This window comes from Eptesicus fuscus, chromosome 9 (genome assembly GCF_027574615.1).
Source record: "Eptesicus fuscus isolate TK198812 chromosome 9, DD_ASM_mEF_20220401, whole genome shotgun sequence".
Taxonomy (NCBI): domain Eukaryota; kingdom Metazoa; phylum Chordata; class Mammalia; order Chiroptera; family Vespertilionidae; genus Eptesicus; species Eptesicus fuscus.
The window spans coordinates 78677394-78702780 of record NC_072481.1 but is presented as its reverse complement, the minus strand read 5'-3'; the positions used below and the strand labels follow the sequence as shown (position 1 = coordinate 78702780).

The following is a 25387-nucleotide window of genomic DNA, read 5'->3' as shown; positions in this document are numbered from 1 at the left end:
TAACTGTGCTTATTTTATGTAAAGACATTTTTGAGAAATACACACACTTTTTTTAAGAATATATTTTTATTAATTTTATTAATTTTAGAGAGAGAGAAAAGGAGAGGGAGAAAATCACTAATCAGCTGCTTCCTGCACTCCACCTTCTGGGGATTGAACCCAAAATCTGGGCTTGTGCCCTGACTGGGAATTGACCTGGCGACCCTTGGTGCATGGAATGATGCTCAACCAACTGAGCCACACACATTCTTAATCATGATTGTACACAGTGACACAATGGGAAAGATTTGCAGTAGCTGGCGGTGGGAAAAGACTTCTACAATTCACATTCTACTCTTATTTATGTACTATTTAAATTTTGTCAAGAGCAAGTTTATTTAAAATTTTAAGTTAATTTTTAAAATTTTTTCCTTTATATAAAACCATCTCTTTGCTTTATTAATCCTTTAATAGGGCTTCATATGCAAAATACCAAGATAGTAGATTATCCAAACAGCTATAGGTAATCCAGGCTTTAAAGGGGGTTGCATCTGGATCTATAAAAAGATCTCTCTTCAATCCTTTCTTTTTAATTTCCTTAGTTCAGACCTCACCATAAAGTAAAAATTGATATTATTTCATCTATTTCTAAAAAAAAAAAAATCAATGACATCACTTTGGTGACACTAATTTTTACAAATAATAAGAAATTAATGTCACATGTTCAAACATTCCTGTCAGATGAAGAAATAAAAGCTTAGAAGGGGGAGCAATGGGATTTTTACTAGAGATCCAAATGTCTAAAATTGGAAAGACAACACACCAAGTGCTGATGAGGACACAGAACAACTGGAACTGTCATACACCACTGGTGGGAATATAATATGTTGCAACCAATTTAGAAAGTATTTTGTCTGTTTCTTTAAAAAGTTTCAAAATACCTATACCATATGACCCTGTCATTCCATCAGTAGGTATTTACCTGAGAGAAAGTAAAGCATATGTTCATACAATAACTTTTACACAAAGGTTCATAGGAGCTTTATTTGTATATTCCCAGACTACCCAATCATCCTTCAACATATAGATGGATAAATAAATTGAGAGATATCCATAAAATGGAATACTACTCAACAGCAACAACAAAAAGAACATGGGTGAATCTCAAAAAAATTATTCTAAGTATAAAAAGCCTGACAGAAGAAGAAAACCAGCTGTTTGGTTCCACTTACATAAAATTTTAGAAATTGGAACTAATCAATAATGACAGAAAGCAGATCAGTGGGTGCCTGGGAATGGGAGAAGGGTCAAGAGAGGATTACAAAAAAGCCAGAGGAAACTCTTGGGGGTGACGGATGTTCACATTATCTTGGCTGTGGTGATGGTTTTGTGGGTGTGTATAGATTGCAAAACTTAACAAACTGTGCAATTTAAATAGCTGTAATTTATTTTTATGTCGATTAGCCATCAGTAAAGCTGCTAAAAAGCAATATCTGAAAAGGTTTTGACCTCCTTATCATCTATAACAATAAAAGCGTGATATGCTAATTAGACTGGATGTCCTTCTGGGCGACCTTCCAGATAAGCCAGGGAGAGGGAAGCCCAGGTCCCAGGTGCCAGAAGGGAGCCGGTACCGACAGCCAGAGGAAGGAAGGCCTACTCTTGCACCCGTGCACCGGGCCTCTAGTATAAATACATTACATAAGTAACAGGGGGTGAGGGCATGAGTGGGGGGGATGAGGGGGTAATGGGGGAATACGGACACATATGTAACACCTTAATCAATAAAGAAATTAAAAAATTAAATTAAAAAAAAGAAGCTATGCTGATGAGTTTAAACTGCAGGCTGTGGTTTTTAAAACTTAGAAGTATTAGATGATGGTGATGATGAGAAAAGGAGTGTCAGAGACGGGCTGTTTAAGTGGGAGAACACTTTTCTCCTTTCAAATCTTTTTCTCCTACATCCTATTGGACGACCGAACGCTGTACTATCAAAAGCAGTCGCCACCAGCACATGCGGCTATTGAGCACTTGAAACGTGTCTAGTGAAGAGCTAAATGGTTCATTACATTTTATTTTAATTAATACATTCAATTCATTTAAATTTAAATTACATTAGCCACATGTGTCTAGTGACTACCATATTGAACAGAGCAACTCGAGAGAACTTGCCAGAATTCTGTTTCATTGTCATTCTCCCTCTGATTGCTATTTTAGTCTTCCTGTCCTCGCTGAAGGGTGACTGATAAAGAAGGTGGTTGCTGGCAGTGGTGGTGGAGGCTTCTGCTCAGGGAGATGAAGCGGGCGGGGAGGAGGAGGGAAGCACACCTGAACTTTTCACATCCAACTTAGGTGAACACCTTCATCATCCCAGAAAGTTCTTTGGGCAGCACTGTTCTCTAGAGGGTTGCTGGAGCTGTTCGAACATGACAGGTTTAAAGTAACGTGCAAAATGAAATTTGCTGTCTTGTTCCTGCCAAAGCCAGGAACTGGGAAAGTTATTGAACTGTGCAGGCTGCCTGTAGTAAAATACACACAGCAAATACTACAATGAATCAGCCATCATCTAGTGAGCTCAGAACACAGTCTGGTCATCATTGCTCCAGATATCAGGTAAAGACGAGATCTGGAACTTTGGCACTGGGGCTGAATTTTATGTGGATACTTGAAAAACTATCTACAGAATGTACTCTTACATAATGAATAAGCTTCCCTCACTGATAAATGCCAATTTTCCAGTGGACCATGGAAAATTGGCTATTTTTGGCCACTCTGTGGGAGGCCAGGGAGCTCTTACTTGTGCTTTGACAAATCCAGGAAAATGCAAATCTGTGTCAGCATTTGCTCCAATTTGCAACCAGTTCTCTGTTTGGGGGTGAGTGAGAGGGCAAAAATCTCTCAATGGATATTTAGAATCAGATCAAATAAAGGAAAGGCTTATGATGTTGCTGTTTTTAGGAAGTTTTTAAATTCAGGTTCTGGTTAGACGTGATCAAGAAGATGATAACTAAACATTTCAGCAAGACAGCTATTTTCTGACAATTGTTTTTAGATAACAAGAGGGTTATGACTATAGTTACTTTTCATTGCAATCTTTATTAGTGACCACATCAGACTTTATGCAAAATCCTGAATATAGGAAAAATCAGACACTCAAATCTCTTCTGAGTTATAGGACATAAAATAAAGAGAAGCACAGTTATGAGATTATAAAATGTGGGTTTTCATTATGCTAAAAGAGATTCATTTCTTAATCATCTTCTAAATAAATGTACATAATACAAATTTTTAAAGTTCAAGTGTATAATTATAATTTTAGATAGGTTATCAACCATCAAACATGTTTGAATGGCACCACAGTTATTCAGACTTTTCTATGGTTGTTGTGTGTTTTTTTAAATGAGGCAGCCTAGTCTTACAGGTCTCTTATATCTTACATGTTATATGAAGTTGTAGTAAGTCATTCAAGACTTGTGTGAAGATCAAGTTTTGTTGAATGAAGAATGAATTTTCATTACTACATCTGTAAGAAGTAAGAAATTAATCACTTTTCCCCCAAAATCAACTTAGATCTAAGCCCCCATTATTATTATTACTATTATTATTATTCATCTTCTTCTTCCTTCTCCTTCTTCGTGTCAGAAACTGGAAATAAACAGGGTGGGGCAAAAGTAGGTTTACAGTTGTGAGTGTGCAAAACAGAGTTTATTCTTGTATTATTATTTATTAACTATAGGCCCGTTGTACGAAGATTCATGCAATAGGCCTTCCTTCCTCTGGCTGATGGCACCGGTTTTCCTCCGGCACCCAGGACCCAGGCCTTTGCTCTGGCCACCGCCTTCTGTCTTCACTCTGGCCAGAGCCCTCAGTCTTCGCTCTGGCCAGAGCATGGCTCCTGTAGCTCCCTCTGCCCCCCCCCCCACCCTCCCCCTCAAAGCAGGCATCCTGCCCCACCCGGCCACTCTGTGCCTGCATGCATGCTGCCCAGAGGCCCAGAGCGGCTAGGGGGCAGGGCCACCATCATATTTGTTGGGTTAATTTGCATACTCACTCCTGATTGGCTGGTGGGCGTTGTGAAGTGATGGTCAATTTGCATATTTCTCTTTTATTAGTGTAGATTATTTTCCATAGGAACAACTGTAAACCTATTTTTGCCCCACCCTGCAAACTGCACTCCATTCTGTGCTGTAGAATTTTCTTCCCTGTTGACAACCCTCTCCCCACAGACATTTGCAGAGGTTCATCCCCTTTTATTTCATCACAACTAGGGAAATCCACAAAAGTATAGTTAGGTACTTATTAAAGTTTCAAAAATAAAGAATTTCACCCATTATTGTTTTTATTTATTATTTTTAAATCATGAACTCTAAAATGTAGCCTTTCTAGGCTCTTTCCATTTAGACTCAGGACTATGTTCAGTGAGACCTGCTACATGGTCATAGACTGTGGACTTGAAAGTTTATTCAGCTAGGCCCTCATCCCAGAACCCTTCCCCCCACACACATACTGCACTGTCCACCCTTCCCCCACCACGCCATGACACCCACCCCAGCCAGCCAGGCTTCTCACCAACCCTGGCACTGCAGGCTGGCTCTGGCTCTGTCTGTCCTCTCTGCCCTGCAAACCACCCCACACCTCTCCTGCTGCCTCCTCCAGGGCCCTGTCCACCATGCACTGCCAGGTGGATCCATGGGTATCTTTATTTTTCTTCTCTGTCATCCTGCCTGCAGTTTCTCCAGCCTCCAGCCCTATTGATCCCTCAAAAAAGCCTGGGGCAAGAGGCAGGGCTGAGCAAGACCCCAGCTCCTCAGTCAGAGCTGCTCCCTCCCTCCCACTGCCAGTCCACTAGGAACAGATTCAACAGGACCCAGAGAATTTCTAAGGTGGCATACCGTGCACAAGGTATGCTTTCTCTGTATCAATGAAACCCAGGGGTTAAAGGTCTGGTCCCACATGAGAGTTCATTCAAAAGCACAGTAACACATATGCTAAAAGAATAATAAAAAGAGCCAAGGCGACTGTAGCTTCAGACATCCTTCAGGGAGCTCTGGTGGGTGTAGACAGAGGCACCCTGTCCCCACTACTTCCAGCAGAAGCCTGGATGGTGTAATCAAAAGTGTGCATGTTGACTGTCTTTCCTGAATTCAGGAAATTCCCTCGGTATGATCAAGTGCTCGTGTTGGCAGCTGAGAAAGCCACTGACAGCTGCAGAGTTATTTTTCTCCTTTGGCCACAAGATGATGGAGATAATCTAGGATGGGAAGTGTGGGGGAGAGAAGGAGGAGACAAATGCTCCTGCTCTGACCAGAATTGGCTAAGCTGGCTCATAGATCAGACACCTAAATAACTCATGATCCCATCCCTTCCATTTGATGAGACACAACTGGGTCTTACCAACAAAGCTCTTGAGGTGTTAGAAATAAGGGTCAAGTTTTAAAACAGCCTTATTGTCTTGTTTTGGTTCCTTTTAAGGATCATTACAAAATACTTAATCCAGATTGCACTGTTTCCAAAAAACTGAGCAATCCATAAAACTCAATAAAATATTATTTTCCAAGTAGGAGATTTGGCCAAGAAAATTATTTGAAGTTAATCCTTCCTTTTTTAGTCGATGACTATTGAACTAAAACATGCAGAAACTTGACTATATAGAGCTGGTCATTGTAAAAAGGTTTCAGGTTCCCTGAGTGGGAATATATCTAATTGGAAGGAGTTACTGTTTTGGAATTTTCCACTTATTCTCTTACAGATTCCATGAAATTGCGGGTCAACCACTCTTTATTTTATATGTATTAAGCATACTCTGTATTTGATACATGTTAAGTATAAAATATATATATACAATATTATATTCATAATAGACCACTGATTATTATAGTTACTGTTTAAAATTATTTTAAACAATGAAAGTTTCTTCTAGATATTATATATTTTCCAGATGGTTCGCTGAGTGTTACTTACCACAATATTCAGTTCAACCAATATCTAGTGGGAGCCTTCCATGTGCCAGGTGGATGGATATTTTAGCATTTCTGCCACTTAAAAGGAGGTTGTTAATTTTGGCTAAGTTCTCCACATCTCCCGGTTTTTCCTTCTTCATCATCAGTGATTAGCTCCTCATCTTATAGCACTAGTAAAAGCCCTTACCTCTGGATGACTAAATGAGAAAGGAAAAGGTATTCCACTTAATAAACACAATTTTATTTTAAAAATTTAAATCTAATTCTCTGGTTTAGCTATATATTATAGCTTCACTTTTAACTTACAACTACAAAATATATCACATAGAAGAAATGGATAATATGATTATTCTTTATCTGTTCTGTATTTTCATTATTTTAAGATACTACAAATAATAACATAAGAATAAACTGTTTCGCATACCCACAACTGTAAATCTACTTTTGCCCCACCCTGTACAATTCATGGAGCTCACAGATTCCTGAAGCCTGTTTAGAGGTTCTGGGTTAAGGATCTCTGTTCACTGAACAAATAGAGTATCATTTTCAATGTCTGCAGTGCTGGGGAATCTAGTGTTCACCTTCCCTCTATTTATAGTTGATCCACTCAACTGCCCTGTTCATCCCTTCCCCTCCTCCACACCATTTGTGGGTGGGCAGAGCCATCAAAATAATGACTAAGGAACCTCAACTGGAAAAAAGAGGACTCTGTGCTGCTACCTCCAATTTGTTTGCATGTTCTACAATTATGTATCAGAGAGCAAGAGGTAGCCAAAGGAAGCCGGGGTATGGAGAAGGCGGGCCCTGGAGGAGGTGTTGCAGAGGTGAGGTGATGCAGCCAGGTCTGCCATACTTGTTGCTGCTCTGTCAAGTGAAAGCTCAGTGTCAAATATTAAGGAAAATCAGGCTACACAGCATAGCCATCAAGGAGTTCTCTCTCTTATAGATTCTGGGTCAGGACATACGAAAGTAAGTAAGATAGAAATCCTTACTAGGGGCTTCGCGTGGCTCACGTTTGGGTTATTTTAAACTTGTTTCTAGGGTCTTTGACTTGTCTGGCACGAGCTTCCAGTGCTGCAACGGAGAGGAGAAGGATCAAGATGCAAGAGCTGAGCTACCCTGGTTCCCTCTTTGAGAAGAAATAATGTAAAGAATTCATATACCCAACGCAATCTGTGACTCGCTGCTACACCTGCCAAGGGAGTTTGTATTGCAGAGATGAAGACACAACTTATACAACTTATCTTTGTCTACATTTCCTAAACTCAAGATGGTATCCCTCACCTGCCCCTTCTCTGCACTCTGCAATGCTATAAGGTTCTATCACTTCCTTTAGTCAGGTTTACCCATTCCTGTTACATCAGCTCAATGGAAGCAGGATACCAGGTTTATTTTTAGGTATTCTTGGTGATGCATAGACATCACCCCCCATTACAACTGTTCAGATATCTAGTCTTGTAGTATTTGTAATATTAACTAGTAGTTTTACATTCGTTCCTATTTGGTTTCATTTGTTTCTACAAAGTGTGGTGGTTAAGTGCATAAAGTCAAGGTAGACTGTTGAATCCAAAATCCCACTACAATGTTGCTTTGTGATCTTGGGCAAATGGCTAAACCACTCCATGCCCATTTCTTCATTTATGAAGTGCAGACGAGAACAGTGCCCACCTCATAAGGCTGGTGAGTTAATACACATAAAATGCTTAGAGCAGAGCTTGGCATAGTCTGCTTGCTCAGAGAACTGCATTCTCAGCACCTACAATGTGTGAATCAACCGCTGGCAAAATTACCATGGATAACTTTCCACTTGTCAGTCCTTGAAATAAAACACAAACTCCCATGGTACACTGGGAACATGCTCTTCAGGTCTTCTGCCTCCTGAGAAGGCGTGTTTGTGAAGGCACGCCATCATTATCCTTTCCTCTCGGGGCCAGGAAAAGCTCCAGAAAAGAACTTGTGTTCACTGGGTGTTTTCTATTTGCCAGTAAAAGACATGCCAATATGATGAAGGGGGCTAAGGGAAGACAGTACAGGGGCAATAATCTGATCTCAGTTGTCCCAGCAGCCATGTGGGTGGAGAGGCTTCACAGAGATCTGGGACCCAGCATTTCGGGCACAACTTGGAATCCAGAGACACACTCTCTCCGTGCCCCAGCAGGAACACTGCTTAAGAAAGAGGGTCTGTTTGGATTCATTGGTTTCCATCCAATGCACCCCTTTGGGAAAACTGTCCACCACGCCAGTGCAGATGGTTAACCTGCGTGTCAGCCTGATACACAGGTGCATTTGGACCCCAGGAGCAGAATCTGGAAGGGGATCATGAAAGCCTGGATTCCCTCTGACACGTGTATAAGCTTATGGACTATGAATTTTGAAGCCCTAAGTCTACCTACTTTCTGTCAAGATTCTAGCAAAGCCCCTTCATATAAACGAGTTTAAAAGTTTTACGCTATATAATGAAAGGCAGAGGAATAGTAGAGCCATTCCAATGACGAGCCCCCTTTTCCAAGTGTCTACCATATCATTTAGCATATCATTAGCTCTTGGTACAGCCCTAGCTGATTGCAATTTCAGTGGAATCCAGGGGGACAAAATCAATGGAGAGGAGGAGGTTCAGATGCAAGAGTAGGGGCCTAAGATGGAATAAGACAAGAACGTTGTTGACTTTGACAAGGAAGGGGAAATCAATTCAAATGGAATCTAAAGAGGAGAGGAGAGGGGAGGGGAGGGGAGGGGAGGGGAGGGGAGGAGAGGAGAGGAGAGGAGAGGAGAGGAGAGGGGAGGGGAGGGGAGGGGAGGGGAGGGGAGGAGAGGGGAGGGGAGGGGAAAGGAGGAGTTTTGAGTAAAGTTGAATGCGTAGATGTTAACATGGCATCAGTGGATCTTGTACAGCAGCTGAGATGATCTGCTAAGGAGAAAGGCAGATTTGGATTGGAATCTGAAGGAGAACTGAAAAAATGAGAGGATTATTTTTATTTTTATTTTTTTGCCTCGTATCTCTTTCCAATCCTAGACAGAACCACCAAATTAGCCATTGTTATCATGATTCTGCTCCAAAACTGTCAATAGTCGCCCACTGCCTACCCCCTAGGGTTCAAACACCTTAGGCTCAGATTGAAGGCATCACCATCTGGGATGTATCCTTCCTTCCCAGATCTGGGTCCCACAACTCTCCATTCCAGCTAAACTCATTGACTGTCCTTCATACATGTCCCATCCTTTGTCACCTCCCCTGTTTTTGTCCCTGCTGCTCCTTTTATCTTGTGCGTCCTTCCTTCACCATCCACTCTTACTGTTTTATTTCTGCTTGAAGGCTCAACTCTCATTTCCACTGGGATGCATTCTCTGACCCCCAATATTAGAAGCAACCTCCCTCTTTTCTGCACATCCAAATAACTTTGTTCATACTTCTCTTAGGACACTCCTTTGCAGTCTTTCTTACACTGTGTTTATTTTTATACTCTCCTCATCTTCCTACTATATTATAAACCTAAGGGCAGGATTTTTGCATCATTCACCTACATACTCCATAATTCTTATACTCCAATGCAAAATATACTTCGCTAAAGGAAATGTTCTATTAATATTTGTTGGAGTTAATGCTAAGGGGAAAAACTCATATTAGACTGAATATTTGGAAGTTTCCTGTGAACCTGCACAAATTGGTCCTATGGGCATATGGCTGGAACATAAGTGTTCTAAATACAAATACATCATTCACTCACTCACTCACTCATTCATTCTTTCATTCACTCATTATTCAGTATAAATGTATTGAGTACCTACCAAATGTGAGGCATGTGCATAATAAGGATGGCATTGGTTCTGGATATATGCAAAGAGGCACTCCTCATCACCACTGTTAGCCAAGAGCAATGTGTAATACAGTGGTTCTCAACCTTCCTAATGCCGCGACCCTTTAATACAGTTCCTCATGTTGTGGTGACCCCCAACCATAAAATTATTTTCGTTGCTACCTCATAACTGTAATTTTGCTACTGTTATGGATCGTAATGTAAATATCTGTGTTTTCCGATGGTCTTAGGTGACCCTGCTAGTGGTTCTCAACCTGTGGGAACCGCTGCTGTAGAGCCTAAGACCATCGGAAAACACAGATATTTACATTACAATTCATTAACAGTAGCAAAATTACAGTTATGAGGTAGCAACGAAAATAATTTTATGGTTGGGGGTCACCACAACATGAGGAACTATATTAAAGGGTCGCGGCATTGGAAAGGTTGAGAACCACTGGTGTAATAGAAGTGACCTTCATTTAAGTTGTGTCCTATGGTGTTAGAATGAGCCTTGTAATGCACAGAACCAAATTAGATGCCATTTTAGCATCAACACAGAATATTGGCTTTTTAGGCATTCATCTTTGTGTTTGTTTGGAAATTTTGCTTTAAAAAGTATCAATTATACCCTCCCCCCTTTTCTCTCTTGCCTGTAATTATTTTCCTGGCATTTATTCAACAAAGAGAGCTTCAAGTCCACTTCTGCAGATTGAAATAAACTGATGAAAATGGAAAAATCAATGTTTTCCTTCTAATGGTTTGGATAAAAAAGTAAAAAAGCTTCCAATTTTGTAATTATAATCAATGTATAATGGGACAATGGCCACAAATACACACTTAAAAAATAGATTGGTTTGGTGAACACTTGTTTTTAAATAATCAGGTACATTTTTTTTTTTTTTTAGCTTTTAAAGATGCTGTATGTAAAATACACTTTAAAATGTTGTTTCAAGATATGAGTGCATCTCAACTGGATGTCTACCTAAAGCGTTAGATGTCCACGCCCTCTCCCGTCAGGGTCTTGATCCATGTACCGGGGTTGTGGGACACGCAGGCCTGCCTCCGGCTTCCTCAGGACCCATCATTGATCTGCACCAGTCTTATGAGGTCCCCTCTGTCGGTGGCTTCTGCAGCCAGGAGCGTCCTGGATCTTTCCAGGCTTCTTTGCAATGCTGCCTGCTGCGGTGACTTCATTGCTTTCACAGCCTGGCGCTTGGCAGGCTGTCTCCCCTGCTCTCCTTCCCCATCTCCCTCTCTTCTCTCCCACGGCCCATCTGCCCCTCCTTCCCTCCAGCCCCCTCTCCGCTCGGCTCCCCTTTATTTCCACTCCCCACCCGCGTGGCTTTGCTCTCCCTCTCTCTCCCCCTCGACTTGTCTGTATTTGGAGCTCCCGGAAGCCGCCGGCGACTCTCCCCGGGGGCAGCGTGACTGACACCGACTCCCATTCGGGGGAGGAGGCGGGGAGGAGGGCTGGCGGGAGGAGGTCGCGAGTGGCGGACCACGGATTGGGCATCGCGGGGCCCAGACCCCAGGACACCCAAGCAGGTAATCCCGGGGCGGCTGGGCGCGGCCTCGGCGAGGAGGGCCCGGGCGCAGGTGCGGGGGGCGCTCGGGAGTTGCGCTGAATGGGGGTGGGATACGAGGGGCGGGTGGGATACGAGGGGCCGGGGCGCGAGGGCGAGAGGCGGTGTGGGCGCCCGTGGGGGCAGGACGCCGGGGGCCCGGGGCGGGGACGCGGGCGGGAGCCAGACCGGACGCTCCAGGCCCCCGCGCGGGGCGCGGACGCGAGCGGCCGCCCCATCTGGGTCAGCGCACCCCGCCCCCGCCCCCGCCGCCGTCCAGCTCGGGGCGCCCGGGCCGCTCGCACGGCGGGTGCGGGCTGGGAGCGGGCTGGCGGCGGGGCGGGCGGCGGGGCGGCCTGGCGCGCCAGGCTCCTCAAACTTTGCTGGGCTCTGAGCCTCACGGGGGTGGGGGTTCGAGTTCGGGAGGGCTGGGGGCTGTCTCTGGGCTGGATCGGACCGCAGCCATCTCGATCTGAAAGTGAGAAAGTGCCGGGGAAAACCCGACCTGGCTTCTCCGCCGAACCTGACCTGAGGCGAGGAGTCACCTTTAAAAATGCAAAGGCCACCGAGGCGCTGAGGACAGCTTGGACACTGGACACGGACGCCTCGCCGCTGGGTCTCTGGCCGCTTTGGGGAGAGGGTTGTGCAAGCTCGCAGTCGCGCTGTTACCACTTTTTCGGCTGAAATCACATATGCGGGGGGGTGGCCTTTCTTTTATTCTCATCATAAAGAACAGGCTGCAAGTTTTAGCAATATTTGAACTGATGCATATTATTTACAATGAATAAATACAGGTGACTGCATTTACGATGTGGATTAGGTCCAAACGGCCAAAGCGGAAGGAGATGAACACTTAGCAAAAAGATCAAGAACCGGTGGGAAAGCAGAAGCTGAGGGACACATGCACCTTAGTTTTCCAGAGTTGTTTGCAGAGCGCTGTTTCTTTACTGCGAATAACCACTTCTTTTCATTTAAGGACCATGCCTTAGAATTCTGGGGTGAAATATCTAAGCCCACTTAATGTAAGGTGACAACAGCCGAGTGATCTTTGGGGAAATGGTTCTCATAGTGACTAGGGTCTAATTAGACTGTAAGCCTCTTAAGGACAAGGGTGGCTTTTGGTAGTTCTTATAGCACCAAGGAGTATTTGACTCAGGGCATGTAATGAGCAGACATAAAAGTTTATTAAACGAATTAACTCAATAGCTTGAGTGTGGCTGGATCATGACTTCTTGAAATTGCATATTTTGCAAGGAAGGACCCCAAATCTAAAAATCCTTAATAAAATCAGAATCAAGCCCTAGCTGGTTTGGCTCAGTGGATAGAGCGTCAGCCTGCGGACCGACAGGTCCCAGGTTTGATTCCGGTCAAGGGCACATACCAGGGTTTCGGGCTCAGTCCCCAGTGGGGGGCGTGCAGGAGGCAAGCCTATCAATGATTCTCTCTCATTATTGATGTTTCCATCTCTCCTCCCTTCCTCTCTGAAATCAATAAAAATATATATTTAATAAATAAATAAATAAAATAAAATCAGAATCAAGGTGTCATATAAACAATCCTATCTAATAAAGAGGAAATATGCTAATTGACCATCACTCTGTCACAAAGATGGTTGCACCCACAGCTGAGGCCAAGTTTCCCTAAGGAGCCTTAATGAGCAATCAGCAGGGACCTGAGGTTATGCCCTCCCCCGCCCCCTTGGGGCTTGACAGGGGACCTCAGGCCGTGCCCCCCACCTGGCAGGGTTTGACAGGGGATCTCAAGGTGCACTTCCCATCCTGGTGCTGGGCTAGGGGACCTCAGGCCGCGCCCCCCACAAGGTGGGGCTTGACAGGGGACCTCAGGCCATGCCCCCTGTCTGTGCTCGGGGCCTGGGGACTTGAGGCTACGCCACCTGCCTGGCAGGGCTTGACAAGGGTAGGACTGGCCGGGTCTGGATCTAGCCCAATGGGGGGGGGGGGGGGGGGCGCAGCCGGATCTGGGTCTCACACAATTTTGAGGTGCATGTGGGTGGGCGGGGACTTGACTCTAGGTCCCGTGGTGAGCCCCAGACTCTGACAGGAGGAAGGTTTTCATATACATTTTACTGATTTTCTTTCATCTCTGACACTTCTATTATAGAGAAAGGGCAAATAGCAATATTACATTATTTCCTCTAATTAATCCCCTTTTAATGTGCACGAATTTCATGCACCGGGTCACTAGTTATTAAAATAAAGATAAAAAGAAATTGACTATGAAGAATCATGAAGGTGGCCATCAAGTTGGTCTTGGCCAGCAGGAAAACGTTTTTGCAGCTCACTGTTGAGTGAGAAGTCAATTTGTCAATAGAGTGTGAATTTTGGTAAACTTTTTTAGTAGAGGACTCAATGGTAGACTTTGCTGGCCACATGGTCTCTTTAGTATAATTACTCAACTGTGCCACGGTAGTTGAAAGCAGCCATAGGCAATACGGAAGGGAATGGTATGGTTGCATTTCGTTTTATTTATGGACACTGAAATTTGAAGTTCATGTAATTTTCACCAGTAACGAAATAGTCTTCTTTTCCCCCATGGATTTAAAAATGTAAAAATCATCCTTAGCTTGGGAGAGGAGGGGGAAAAGAAAAACAGGAGGGGAGGGAGAGTTTTGTTCTGTTGGTAGTACTTTGCTACTCCCACCTTCCATGTGACAGAGTTTGGAGAGGAACCTTTTGAAAGGATTGATGAGCCAGATTCTTCTAGTGCCTCAGTCATACCTAGGAGTTAAGTTAAATGTCTTCAAGAGTAGCATTAACTTACTTAGGGAATTACAGTGTTTTGTTTTATCTTGAATATTACCTAACGGGCATCTTTATGCATAAGGTTTCGTCTTTAACTCATTAATTATGTAATATTTCATACATTAAAAATAATATTTAAGTTTATGTAAGCTTTAAACATTACATTCAAATGACCACCTGTGATCCCATCACTCAGCTTTAAAACTAGGACTTAGAAACTAGATAACTGTAAAGAATAACTCCCAAAATGGAAGAAAATATTTTAAAATCCTATATCTGATAAGGAATTTGTATCCAAAATTTATAGAAAGCTGTTACAGCTCAATAATCAAAATATAAATAACCCAAAATAAAAATGGTCAAAGGATCTGAATGGGCTTTCTCCAAAGAAGTGACCAATAAGCACCTGAACAGATGCTCAGCATCCTCATTCATCAGCAAAGTGCCAATCAAACCACAGTGAGATACCACTTCGCACCCATTAAGATGGCTACATTCAAAAAGTCAGATAATGACAGTTGGTGAGGATGTGGAGGAATTGGAAGCCTTATACACTGCTGTTGGGAATATCAAATGGTGCGACTGCTTTGGAAAACAATTTGACAGCGCCTTAAAAGTTAAACAGAGTTACCATACAATAAAGCAATTTCTTTCCAAATATATATATATATATATATATATATATATATATATATATCCAAGAGAAATGGAAGCATATGTCCACATAAATCCTATATAGAAATGTTTATAGCAGCATTATTCACAATAGCCAAAAAGTGGAAACAACCCAAATGTTCATCAGCTAATGAGTGGATAAATAAAATGTGGTTATATCCATCCAATGGGATATTATTTGCCCATAAAAAGGAATGGGGTGCTGATACATGCTACAATGTGTATGAACCTTGAAAACATTATCCAAAGTGAAAGAAGCTAGTCACAAAAGACCACATACTGTATAATTCTGTTCATATGAAAATGTTCGGAACAGGGAAATCTATAGAGACAGAAAGTCGACTAGCGGTTGCTTAGGGCTGAGGGTTGGAGTTAGGGAGGGTGTTAGTTAAAGGGCACAGGGTTTCTTTTTGAGCTGAGGAAAATGTTCTAAAATCGACCGTGGTGGCGGCTGCACGTTTCATTGAATTGTACACTTCAAATGGGTGAATTTTATCTTATGTGAGTTATCGCTCAATAAGACTGATAAAGAAAATAAACACAAGGCTAGAAAAAAAGACTAGATTATTACCCATGCTGTTGCATCTTTCTTTGTGGGCTTCTCCTATGCCATTCCTGTGTCCTTCCCAACTCTGAATTTTATGTTCATCATTCCTGTACTATAAAACAGTTTTATGACATATGTGTGTATTCCTAAACAATATGTTGTTTAGGTTTGCTTGTTTTTGATTTATAAAAAGGGTATATATAATATTCTCACTTTTAAAAATTCAAGATTATATTTTAAAGAATTATTCAAATTGTTGCATATAGCTTTATAGTATTCATTGTCAGATATTCCATATTATTTACCCATTCTTTTATTGATGGGCATTTGGGTTGGGTCCCATGTTTTGCTATTACAAAGAGTGTAATTTGAAAACTTTCTTTTCATGTCTTGGCACACATGTGCAAGAATTCTTTCATGTGGATGTGAATGTGCCTTGTATTTTAATGACCCAAAAAAGGTTGATTCTTCCTCGGACTTATAGATTAATGCTATCTACCCTGCTTATTCACTCCCTCAAACCAAGATAAAGTAACTAAAGCTGAGAGCCTGACTTCTCATCCTATTAAATTCTAATTGTAATATCTATTTTCTCATGTCCTAAGAAGTATGAAAAAATGCTAATCTAAAACTTTACAACAATTTCACAGCAGGACCACTTAACTCAATCATTTATGAGCATCTTTATCCTCTTATATCACCTGGGTTTAGGATGGGATGGAGGACAACTTTATTATCTCAAAGGAACATTACTTTAAGCAAGGTACATAAGTGCTTACTAATCTTCACTAACATTTTCCTTGTATGGTATCCTGCTGGGTACTCCAATGTTCCAACATGATTAGTTTGGTTATTCTGGTAACAAGCCAGTTGGAAATCTGGAATTTTAGCCTTGGACACTTGCTAGGTCTGCCGTGATTCAGGTTGTGAGCTTTTACAGTTTATTCGGAATATTTCCACTTTACTTAGGAAGTAGGGGAGCACCCTCAGGTCAGAACAAGCCATTGTAAGGGATTTTTTAAAGTTTATTTTCTATTGTGGCAAAATATACGTAACCTAAAATTTGCCGTTTTAACCATTCTAAATTGTACAATTCAGTGGCATTAAGTGCATTTTAGAAGTTGTGCAATAACCAGCACCATCTCCAGAACTTTTTCATCATCCCTAACTGAAACTCTGTCCCCATTATACAATAAACCCCTATTCTCCTCTTCCCTCAGCCCCTGGCAACCACCATTCTACTTTCTGTATCTATGAATTTGCCTATTCTAGGTACTGCATATAAGTGGAATCATAGCACCAGCTAACAGAACTTAAGGGCCATTCTACAGTATAAATGTCTGCTCTAAAATTATTCTTGTTTTGATAGAAAGGGATAATAAAGAGCCAGAGAATTCTGGAAGACTGAAAGTAGAAATGAGGTGGTATAGATGGCAGTATTGAAGAGGATGATGGTCCCTGGAGAAGCCAGATGCTTGAGACACCAAAGACAGACCTTGTCTTGTGTCTGTACTTGTACTCAATTTCATGATAAAAAAACCTTTATTGCTTTGCATCAGTCCCCATCGAAATCCAGAGACACTCTGGGATCCACTGATTGTTTATTCATTCCACTATATTGAGTGACTGTTATATGTCCAGTGAGAATCAAAAGGGATACAGAGATGAATACCAGTGAAGGATCTGATCTAAGACAGAACAGAAGATGACCTAAGCTGTGAACATAGATCTTAAAGGATCTGCTTAGGTTGTCGTCATCATTAGGTCCAACCTTGTTTCTAGGTAGTTTTATTCTGAGAAGAATCACTGAATTCTAATGAGACAAATTGGTTCTTTTACTCTAAGGTAACAAGAAAGAGTCAAATTGGACCACACTAAGAAAACTGGCCAATCATGTTTTTCAGATCCAGGTAAAATAGGCTTCACAGTGGTGAATGCATATTTCAGTCTGATTATAGTCTGACATGTAATTGGAGGTGTTCGTTTTATGGAATCTGAGTTTAGAAACCTCTGTATTGCCTGAATGTGCAGGTAAGGGACTAGTGTCATATAAGGTTGGTCCTTTCACCTAATGAGTACTGTCTGGTGCTTCTGCTCACCTCTCTCAAGTGGCAGGAAGCTGAGCTATTTGGCCCAGTTAGTAGATTGATGGGAGAGTCCATTTAATTGGTTGCTTAGCAATAGACTGAACACCATCTTTTGCCTGGCATCATCTTCTAGCATGCTAGAAGCTGTAGCTAGATATTTTCAGGGGTACAATGTAGGTTCGCAAATATTTGGACAAAAAATTTAAAGCTTGAAGTTTTGTTTTTTCTTCATATCTACTTCTTTATCATTTCTTAGTACTCTCATGGTACCCTCTGGTTGTTCAAAGTTCCTTCTGTAGACAGCCCTCCGCCCCCCACCCCTTCCTAATGGCCTCTCCCTTCATAGGCCTCCTCTTCCCTCAGAGTCTCTTCAGAATGGAAGGTGAACAATTATCTAAATTCTTCAGTAATTGAAAACTTTAAGAAGAGGTTTGTTAATGCAAATGAGTCTAGGTAGTATACCATGAGGAGTGGAATTCATTAAAAAAAAGCATATATATATGCTTTCCTTTCACTGATGGTTAAAATAATATATATATATATATATATATATATATATTAGAGAGGATATATAAAATAATATATATATATATTTTAGAGAGGAAGGGAGAGGGAGAGAGATAGAAATATCAACGATGAGAGAGAATCATTGATTGGCTGCCTCCTGTATGCCTCCTGTATGCCCAACACTGGAGATGGAGCCTGCATCCCAGGTGCGTGCCCTAACTGGGAATCGTACTGTGACCTCCTGGTTCATAGGTCGATGCTCAACTACTGAGCCACGCTGGCCAGGCTGGAACTAATTTTTGTGCTTCCTACATTCTCCAAACTATGTACATTAACTACATGCAGAGACTTCCAAAGACACATGCACACAGGGGTTTTCCATAATCACCTTTCTCTCACTTTATGTAAGAAAGGCCTATCTTGAATCTGTCTTATTAGTCCATTTTACTAAAAGGTCTATCTCTAACCCATTTTATTAAATTGCACTGTCCAAGGATGTAAAAATCTAGGGAATGGGGATGGCAAAAAAAGGGGGAACATTTCAGAATATCAGTTTTGGAGATGAGAAAGTCAATAATTCTGTTTCCTGGACATTGCAAATCATATGTTTTCTAAGTCTTTGATTTAAAAAACAACAACAATGAAGGCAATCTAATGAAATTGTAAATTAATGTTAAAGGAAAAATTTAAAAGAGGATGAAGCATGGCTCTCATACAAATAATAAAATTAACATTTTAAAAATTAAAAAATAAGAGAGCCTACAATCAAAGAGGACCATTGATAGGAATGCTGAAATGAATTTACTTAATAGATATAACACTGGCTTCTTCATAGTTTGAGAAGGAAGTCAATTGGACTTCCACATGATAAAATGTATTTGCATTCCCATAGAACATAATTACTGACTTCACTAGAAGTTTTCTACAAGTTCACATCTCTGTGTACAGAGTTGTGAATTGCCTAGGCAAAGACCATGAATGGCTGAGATAACCCAGATGGATGGATAGGGTACTCACTAAATTTCGGTCTTCCCCAACTTTTCCTTTCACTGATGGTTAAAATAATTTTTTATATTTGATCACCATGTGATGTTTAGTATATAGCTCAGAAGGAGTTCAAAGAATTGAGTGATGTTTTTATTACAAAATCTCATTCATTCTTATCTCCTCATTTATGTGAATAGTTTCCTAGCATTTTCATTGATAAAAACAAAAGTTGAGTCAAATTGGTTTTCAATCTTGACTCATTCTAATATTATGAATACTCATCCCCTTATGCATGAAATAATTGAAAAATCAAAGTTCTCAAAGAGAGGGGTTTCCAATAAAATTTACTTTTTATTTACATTTAGTAATTATGTGTCAACATTTGTAATATTTGTATTATTTTTATAATTTGCATTCTAATAATAGTTACAATAATAACAATCAGAAGAACTGTTTTTGCCACTGAATTTAAATTAAGTGTATATACATATTTTGATGCAGAAAAAAGTATGATAGGGTATTGAATAAAAGACATTAAAGCATAAAATACATAAAACTAGGCTAAACTTCTATGGGGGAAGAAGAATGGAAATATAAGCTCAAGGAGAAAATGTTATTATGCGAAATTTATAACTTTCAAAGAGCCTGTTTATGTATTCCTTTAAAATGAGTCGTGATGAATTTCAATGGACATATTTCAGCTAGTGATAAAATAGTTTTACTTTTGCAGAATGCTGGAAGTTACATTCTTCACAACTATTTACATTTTGGTGAAAATTTTTATATGCCTATCTAAAAATATGCAAGAGAGTTTTACAGAAATCTTTTAGGTTATATACAAATTGGAAAATCTCTTTGTAGCTCATCCTGCCTCTGTTTTCTGACCAAAAATCAAGGGTCTGTACTATGGTAAATGCCTTCTGTTAGTTTAGTATTGGTAGATGAACCAATTTAATGATTGACATAGTTCTAATGACTCCCTGTTTTGTTAGATTTAAGGAAGACATTTAGAAGAAAAGGTCTTGGTACTTGGGATACCTCTTAAAAGGAGATGATAGCCCATCACATATTATTTATTTACTAGACACCCGATGCACAAAATTCGTGCACAGGTAGGGTTCCTAGGTCTGGCCAGCAATCAGGGCCTATCTGTGGGCAACCAGTGGGGTGATCAGGGGGGGCCCCCTGGCACCCGCCTTGGCTGGCCTGGGGTCTGTGGTCTGGGGGCAGTTCCTGCATTGAGCGTCTGACCCCTGGTGGTCAGTGCACATCATAGGGACCGGTAGTTCCACCATTTGGTCGATTTGCATATTAGGCTTTTATTATATAGGATTTTTAGGCAGTTATATCTTTACTTTGCTCATCTTTCTTGTTCTTCCCTTTGGAGGCACTCACTTTAAGGTATTATGTGTGTAAGCATGTATGTGTATAATGACCAGATAGATAGCACTATCATTGGATCTGTAAATGGATAGCCTTCACCATGTTTGGGAAGTTTGGGGCCAATATTTCTTCAAATATGTTTCCTGCCTAAATCTCTTTGTCCTCACTTGGGATTCCAATGACATTAATATTAAACCTTTTAATATTGTCCCACAGGCTTCTTAGGTTCTTTTTATTTTGTTGTTGTTGTTGTTCAATCTTTTCTCCTCTCTGTTCTTTAGATAATATCTATATCATCAAGTTCACTGACACTTTCCTTTGTCTTCTCTGTTCTGCCATTGAGTTCATCCAGTGTATTTGTGTTTTTTATTGTTATTGTAGTTTTTGGTTCTGTGTCTCTTATGAGAATTTCTATCTTCCCATTCATTTCAAGAGTGTTTACCTTTATCACCTGGAACATAGTTAAAATAGCTCCTATAAATCTGATAATTTCAACATAGTGTCATTGTGGAGTTGTTGACTGTTTTTTTCTCTTGAGAAATGATGACATTTTCTCAATCCCTTGCATGTCAGACATTTTGGGATTGAATTCTTGACATTTTGAATATTATGCTCTGAGACTCTGAATCCTTTTACAATGTTCAATGTTTTTGTCTTATCAGGCAGTCTATCCAGTTCTGGCTTGTATTCTATGGGCAATGGTTCCAACATTAGCTCGTTTTTCAAAGCTTTTGCTGTGCTGTTTTGGGTCTCGTGGAAGCACAAGTTAGGGCTTAGACTGGGACTAGAACAGTGGCTTATATCATCGTTCAGCTCTCAAAGCCATTGGGTCTGTCCCACATCTGCACAGCCCAGGGGAGAAACCAGGGCCTGCACTCCATGCATACAATCAGGGAATCCCCTTCTTTAGTTCTCTCCTCTGGGATTCCTCCCACGCTGTTCTCTCCCTTAAGAACCAATTTTTCCTGATCTTCTGCCAGAAATGTTTGGTTTCTCTTCAAATTTTAGTTGCTCACGGCACTGCAGTATAGACTAGAGTCACCCTCAAGGCAAAGCCCTGAGAGAAAAGTGAGAGGGAAAAAATAACAGGGATTCTCCCACACTCTTTGAACCACAAGGGCCCCAGTCCCCGCTCTTTGGCAATAGGACTAGGTTTCTTTTGCAGAAAATTTTATCTGCTTATGCCACACAATTCTGTGACTGTGGCTACTCAAAGCAGAAAAAAATGGGAAAAACCTGCTCTTTTCCTCACATTCTTCAATTTACAGGGGCCTCCTTTCCAGGTCTTCTGTCCCAAAAAAGGAGGGTTCTCTGGAAGATTTTCTTGCCTGCACCTCCTGCACAGGTCCAACCTTTGGGCCAACTCTGGAGAGAAAAGGAAAAACCCAAAAATATACCCCCAAATGGGCCCCGTTTTCAAGTTTGGTTGCTCTCCTCAATTCACTTGCTATTGTTTATTTTTCAGAGTCAGGGAGTTGCTTTTTGCATTTTGAATATAATTTAGAGACAGGCTACCGTGGGCTTATACCTTCAAGATGTCACTGGTAGTTCCCTCCTCCTTTTCCCCTCTGTTTTTCCTACATCCTGCCGTTTTTTCTTTCCATTTTGCCCTTTATCTGTTTCTCATTTCTTTTGGGCTGTCAGGTCTAAAGAGCAAAAAAAAGAACCTCAAGTTCTTTGATGGCTCAGAGCTCTATTTGAAAACTGATTTTGTCACTCCTAATAAATCAAAGTCAAGTCTGAAAGGAGACCCAGAAGCTGGAGACACATGAAGAAGCAAAAAGGGGTTGGAGGAGAGTGCCTGGGCCAAATCCATCACCTGGCTACTTTAAGTCAAATGATGATAGTCACATTTGTTGAAAATATCCATGCACAAATCTGGCCCAGCACTTAAGAAGTGATTTTTTTTTTTAATTGATTTTTTACAGAGAGGAAGGAAGAGTGACAGAGAGCTAGAAACATTGATGAGAAAGAAACATCCACCAGCTGCCTCCCGCACACCCCCTACCGGGGATGTGCCCGCAACCAAGGTACATGCCCTTGACCGGAATCGAACCTGGGACCTTTCAGTCCGCAGACCGACGCTCTATCCACTGAGCCAAACCTGTTTCAGCAAGAAGTGATCTTTACGGCTTTTCTTTTAAGAGAATTGCTGAATCTATTATTCAATTGTATATAAATTTTACAATGAGTGCCAGAATGTTGAGATTAGGAAGAATTTCAGCAAGCCTTCATACCTTCATTAGTCCAGAGAGACATGGCGGTCTTAACACTGAAAGACAAGGTTTAATGAAGTAAAATACTTCTAGTTATGCTACGAGAAATAACTGACCATAAAAAAATGCTTTCCCCTTTATGCTTTCAGTCAATAGCATTTCTGTAGTTTCTTTGTTCTGTGGCAGGGGTGGGGAATGTCCGTCCCGAGGGCCGTATAAGGCCCACAAAATCATTTAGCCTGGCCCTGGGAAGGCATTAGGGGTGAGTTAATTAAATGTTTGACCACATATAGCAGGCTAATTTTTAAGTTGATAATTTTGTATGGCCCATGAATGATGCTATAAATATCCAAATGGCCCTTGGCAGAAATAAAGGTTCCCCACTCCTGTTCTATGGCATGGTCTTGGATGAGTGGAGTGTGAAATGTTAGGGTTGCTGTGTTTGGGGATAGGAGAGGTGGTAATACACTCAATAATAGTTCTCAGACTGATCACTAGAGACAGATCATGATGATGAGTGCTGTGGAGCATTCACAGATAAATTACAACACTTAGGCATCACTTTATAGTTCAAGAGTCTCCTTTAATCTTCCATAGAATCCCGGGGCAGTTATTATTATTAGGTAGGTAGTACTTATAATTCCGTTCTAAGAAGTCCCCTGAACTTTGGGTTCCTATTTGCAGCTGCCAGCTATCATCTCAGTATCACCATAGGCACTTGAAACTCACAGGTCCAAAACTGCTTCTCTTCATTACCCACCTCCATTCCCTTTCCCTGTTTTGATTGACACCACCCTACCACAGAGCAAGACATCTAAGAAATCCTACCTCCTCCATTTCCCTCCTAATCCCATTTAATCCTCTCTCAGACTTTACCTGTTTTATACATCTCTCAGATCTTCAATCCACTGTCATCACGACAGTAATTCCCCAGGTCCTTTCCAGCTTTATCAACCACTCTTTCTAAGCCCCCATCAAGCCCCTTTTTCTCCTGCTTTCTTAGAAAGCTCCTGGCACATAGTCAAGGCTCAGTAAATATTTTCTGGCTGTACTGTCTCCAGGTCTTTGCACAAACTGGCCACAGGATCAGGAACACCTTTCCTTACCTTTCCTCTGAACAACACCTTCTCATCCTTTGAGATTTAGTTTAGTTCCTTTTCAAACTTTAGTAGCCTCTTTACTTCCCAGGGCTCAGTTGAGTACCCCATTTCTTGACCCTTCCCACATGCTCCCATAGCATTCCTGTGCACTCTTCTATTACAGGGCTTCTCAAAGTGAGGGGCCTCATATTGTACTTATTAGAAACGCAGATTCCTAGCAATACTCAGAACCATGGAATTGTATAGCTGAGTGTGGGGCTGAGGAATCTGCATTTAAGGCCCAACTCTTCCCAGTGATTCTGATGCACAGGAGAGAGAGGAACCGTGAGAACTGCCACTCTTTTCTGTCCCCTATCTTGGCTCCTACAGCCAGTGCCAGGAGAGAGGAGTGTGGCCTCTCAGGGCAGTCTCTGGCTAAGTTTAGTTACCCTCTATCACTTTGCTGGGAGAAGAGAGCACCAAGTTATCAGAGTTAATAGGTTTTAAACTGTACCTTTATAAAGAGGAACAGTACTTATTTTTAATTTGATTTTAAATGCTTTATTGACATAAAATTTTGCATACCATGCTATTCACCCATTTTACATGCACAATTCAGTAATTTTTTTAGCACATATATAGCACTGTGCAACTGCCACCACAATTCTAATTTAAATCATTTCCATGACTTCGAATAGAAACTTTGTGTCCATTCAAAGTCATTCTCCTTTCCTGTTTCCAGCCCTAGGCAACCACTAATCTATTTTTTTGTCTCTACAGATCCGATTTTCCTAGCTATTCATATAAATGGAATTGTAGAACACCTGGTCTTCTATCTCTGCCTCTTTTATGTATCATAGTGTTTTGCCAGTTCGTCCATGTTGTAGCATGATCACTACTTCATTCCTCTTTATTGGCAAGTAATATTCCAATGAATGAATATACCACATTTCTTTTATCCATTCACCTATCGATGGAAATTTAAGTTGTTTCCTTTTTTTGGCCATTAAGAATGATGTTGCTATGGAGATTTGTAGACAAGTTATTGTGTGCGTGTACATATGTTTTTGTATCTCTTGAGTAGATACATATGGGTGGGATGACTGGGTCATATATCAAATATATGCTTAACTTTTTAAGAAACTTCCAGACTGTTTTCCACAGCAGCTGCATCATTTTACATTCCCACCAGCAATATAGGAAGGTCCCAATTTCTCTTTAGCCTCACCAGCACTTGTTATTATATGTCTTTTTGGTTGTAGCCATCCTACTGGGTATGCAGTGATATTTTGTGGTTTTGATTTATATTTCACTTTCTCTAATCATTAGAGTCTAATGACTATTAATATTGAATGTCTTTATATGTACTATTGGGGAAATGTCTATACAATATTTTGCCCATTGGAGTGTTGGCCTTACTATTGAGTTTAAGAGTTCTTTATATATTCTGGATACAAGGAGAGCGGTACATTTACTTTGTGGAGGGGCCAAAGGTCCATGAAAGCCCTGCCCAGGCTGCAGTAACCTGGCCGGCGGCATCTCCATGGCTCTTCTTTTCCCAGTGCCACCTCTAGGGGAACTCCTTTTTGACCTCTTCCTTCTTTGTGGCCTAACAAGAGCAGAAGGGCAGCCTGGGGACACAGGAATAGAAAGAGCTTCCCCAGCAACATTGGAGCCTAGAAAGGGTCATGGCAGGGTTTGGGGAGGGAGCTGCTTTTCCATGAAGAGTCCTTACTTCACACTTAGCTAAACGAGGTCCCACTTCAGGATAGGGGAGTGGAATAGGGGTCTGTGCTGGTTCCACTCAGCCTTCACAGCCTATGACTTTCTGGCTGTGTCCTTACCC

General features: G+C 41.3%; 1 protein-coding gene across 1 annotated transcript in view; it reads left to right on the top strand.

The window, feature by feature from the left end:
- The first annotated feature begins 11217 nt into the window (after positions 1-11217).
- The window catches only part of CAP2 (cyclase associated actin cytoskeleton regulatory protein 2), a 143516-nt gene continuing 129346 nt past the window's right edge, over positions 11218-25387 (top strand). Inside the window, exon 1 of the mRNA XM_054720782.1 lies at positions 11218-11281. The gene's annotated coding sequence lies outside the window, so the exon portion shown is untranslated. The remainder of the gene's footprint in view (positions 11282-25387) is intronic.